The following is a 4,482-nucleotide window of genomic DNA, read 5'->3' on the forward strand; positions in this document are numbered from 1 at the left end:
AACAGAGTATACGTACGGGGATTGAGTACGCATGATTACATTGTTTGGGGTATCCAAATAGGTTACAATCATTAAGAGTAACAGCTATTATTATATATATATTATAATTATGATCGGTTGGATGGGGTTAGTCAGGTCCCGCAATAAGACCGCGGATGGACTATACTCCGAGTGCTTTAGTTGGGTCCTACAATAATACCACAAATAGACTATATTTCTTTATCAGTCCGCATGGAGATGCGCAGATGTTGATATACCTATCTACCGATCCGCATAGAGATGCGCAGATGTTGATATACCTATCTATCGATCCGCATGGAGATGCACAAAGGTTAAAATATCTATCTATCGATCTGTACGAAGATGCACAAAGGTTGATATACCTAACTCTCGGTTCACATGGTTATATGATGAGTTATTATACTTAGTTACCGGTCCGAACGGGAGTGTAATGAACTGACATATCTATTTATTGGTCCGCACGGGAGTGTAATGAACTGACATATCTATTTATCGGTCTGCACGGGGGTGTGATGAGTTGAAGTATTCCAGAGAAGGATGATTCAATAAATAACCTAAGTGTAGGTGAATATTGACATCATCGATATGATCCATTGTGAAAGTATTTCACAACTTAGATACACGAGTGTGTCGATATCTGTTTTACCCACTAAGGGTAGTGTGAGGAGTTGATATTCATTTATTCTTAGTTTTGGAGTTAATATTTAGCAATTCACAAGTTAAGACATATGGTATATACATGAGGGTTTACTTATTTGGATTATTTCGCTCGACGTACAAGTCTTGTGTTGTGGGTTTTCTAATTATTGATTTTTTTAGATTGTTTATCTCTAGTTTGATGTTAATGTTTAGGTATCTACAATTTGAGATATATGATATATACATGAGGGTTTTCTTGTTTGGATTATTTAGCTTGACGTACTACGTCTTATTTTGTAGGTATCTAAATATTGATTCTATTAGATACGGGAAAAATGATCTAGGTAGACTATGTATTTATAGGTAGAGCCTCCATCATACTTAGTAGCCCTTCCCCTGGTGGTGGATGGAGATAATCTTGCTATAGTATTCTAACACTCTTGTTGTTGTTCTTTTTATTTTAAACTTCTTTTCAGGCATCGGAGCAGAGTTTCGGAGAGCCGCAGGTTGACGGACTTTCAGTATAGTCATTGTTATTTCATTTATTAGTTACTTTTGTTCCACCGATATTTAATCTTGTATTTAGTGGATTATTAGATTTGTATTTTATTTTGAGAGTTGAGAGCCTATGTATTTTTATTTGACTCAGTGTATTGAGACGTTTATCTTTTTGTATTAGATTGTCAAACATCTTTACTCAGTTGAGACTTGATCATTTATGAGACTTATCATTTATTTCCATCTCTGATTTCCTATGTTCATCTCTTTTATATCTACTTGTACCTATAATGTTTTATTTGATTCCACTAGAGAGATATTTCTGTGATGATGAAACATGTTGTTGAACAGTATCGGTGCATGGTAGGTTTGACATCCTTGGATTCACCTTGGACTGTAGCCTTATATGAATCCAAGGGCATCACACAGATGTACCCAAGTTCGGCCTCCACACCTACATTCTGCAACCAGAATCACTAGTAAAATAGTTTCACAACCCCTTACACCCAGTAAGATTGGCTACCCACTGCAATCATCCTCCTCGGCACGATTCGTTTTTTACAGCCACTATATAAACTAAATCTACTAAAAATTCTCACGAACTACAACCCCATAGTCCGCAACCCAACCTAAAACAGATCTAGAGTCCAAAATAAATGTAAAAGACAATACAGATCGACAACAAATAAAAATAAAAGGAACAAAGTTTAGAGAAGCTTAATGTTGTCTTTGTCATGTCTATCTTGAATATTCTAAAGTAGTACTCACTATAAAACTAGTATTACGCGTTCGCCTCTGAGTCTACTTCGTACAACATCTGACTAATCGCAAAACAGAGAGTTCTGTGAATTTTTGCGAATTTTTGAGTGAAGTCTATGCAAGGAGGAGGATCTGCATATTCTATTATCTTTGTCTCGTCGATCTGGAATTTTCTAAAGTAGCACTCACTGTAAAACTTATATTGTTGCATCCGTCTCTGAGTCTACTTCGTATAGAGTCTAACAGATTACAAAACAAATATTTTTGTGTATTTCTATAAATTTTTGAGCGAAGCCTGCGCAAGGATGAGTATCTGTGAATTCTGCTATATTCTGCTCTCTTTTTCATTAATCACACTCCATGTCATCATTAACAGCCTTTAAGTAGGCTTTGCTAACCCTAATCTGCTTAGGGTTTAATTCTACCACTTGGATATGACTTGTGGCATAATCTGGGGCCATAGAAAGTCAAAACACTCATAAAACACTCTGTACACATACAGGTATAGGACTCTATATTTGTACTGCTTTTTCTGCACTCCATATACGACGTGGCACACAATTATTGACTGAAATATCCTCCCGCTGTCCCTTGCATGTTTTTCTCTCCCCTTTCAACTGTGTACTCATGTGAGGTGGGGCCCGATTGCAGCTGCAATAACGCGCATTTGATGTGTGCCGCTAGATCGACACAAGGCTGAACGGATCGGAGACACGTGGCCTGTAGCGGTGAGATATGCACGGTACATCTTAGTTGGGCCTGTTTGTGTGGGTTTTTTCCTGCAGATATTGAACTAGGCATTGCGAAAATCTTGTAAAATAAATTTTCTTGGGCTTTGGAAATAGTATGTATATATATAGAGAGAGAGAGAGGAATATGAGTATGCTTGGTACTAAGCACAAATTTTGTGCTTTGTAGTGAGGTGGCACAATCCCCTCCACTCATTCAAATGAGGGACCATATTCACATGGGTTGAGGGGTACACGGGATATGTAACCATTTAAATGAGTGGAGGAGATTATGCCACCTGACTAATAAGCACAACTTTTTGTGCTACGTGGAGGAGACACGTACACTCATCTTTTCCCTTTTATCATTCAACATGCTCACTATATTTCCTCCACATTCAAAAACATTATCATTTGAATAAATATAATTTAAAGGAGTTGTTTTTAATGAGAAATCAAAGATAAATTTCATAAGCTATCAATAATAACTAATCACGGACCAAGATATACTACAAAAATCACCAATGTGTAACATGTAGCCAACTCAATAGATCCTGCATGAGGTCCTAAGACTCCCAACTAAGAAATAAGGTTTACAAATGGTTAGCAGCCCAACTTCAAGTTTGTGCTGTTTTTTTTTTTTTTGGTAAATGAATGTAAATTTTATTCATCACCAAGTATAGAAAGTTTTGTACATATCAAAGATACAAAATCATAGACTGATTTAAAAATCTAATCTTACTCTATGACAGATTATCAATGAACTGAAAAATATGTTGTGGAAACCTATCGTTCAAAACTTTTTTATACACACTGAGCTTGATTGCATGAAACAGTGATTCAGGGGACCTTGACACTCTTTGCTGCTGAAAAATCCTGTAGTTCCTCTCTTGCCATAGCATATATACTGACACTGATAAAGCAATTCTCTTCAATTTCTTTTTGTAACTTTTTCCTCTCAAATTCCGGTTGAACCAGTTCATTATCAGTTCCCATGAGCATGATCTCCAATTGAACTTCATCCATTCCATCACTTTATTCCATACATTTGCTGAATATTGGCACTCAAAAAATATGTGCTGGCATGATTCTGTTTGAACTGAACAAAAAACACATTGGCTTGAGTTAAGCAATCTCATGTTACTCAACCTGTCTTGTGTGAGAAGTCTGGAGAGAGATGCAAGCCATAATATGAATGAATGTTTGGGGTAATGCCAACCCCCCCAAATAGTGTCAGATCCTTCAAATAAACTATGTTGTTGGAAAATAGTCCTGTAAATGGAGGAGATACTGACTTTATCATTAGTACAGCAGCTATTAATTGCATTTATCAGATTAGTCACACTTCCAGTTTTGTTCTTCAGAATATCTCTAACTTTTAAAAGTTGCCTCCATGTCCAAGAATCCCTAGCTTTTGCCTGCACCTGCCAGATATCATTGTAGGCATATAAAATTGCTTATAGGTCCCTTTTGCTCAGCTCGGCACGAACCGACAAACCAACGAGGCGACGAGATTGACTAATTGCACGCAAATAACGGAATACGTCCATTCGCGTGCGGGATCCAGCCAAGTGTTCGAAGAGTCAACGAGTCATCCAACCAAAGGCATACTCGGACGAATGACGATCGAATCAAGATCGGTTTCGGACTCCAACTCAGAAGCGGATTTACTGCCTAATCGGGATCCGGATTTACTGCCAAATCAGATCAGCAAATCGAATCCGAACCTATCAACTGCAGAACCGGAAAACGGGCACAAAGAGGCAAAACGACAAACACCTGGAGGTCGGCTCACCGAGCCACCAAGGAGGCTCGGCCACCACCGAGCCACCAGGTG

This window comes from Asparagus officinalis, chromosome 1, assembly GCF_001876935.1.
Source record: "Asparagus officinalis chromosome 1, Aspof.V1, whole genome shotgun sequence".
In the NCBI taxonomy this organism is placed as follows: domain Eukaryota; kingdom Viridiplantae; phylum Streptophyta; class Magnoliopsida; order Asparagales; family Asparagaceae; genus Asparagus; species Asparagus officinalis.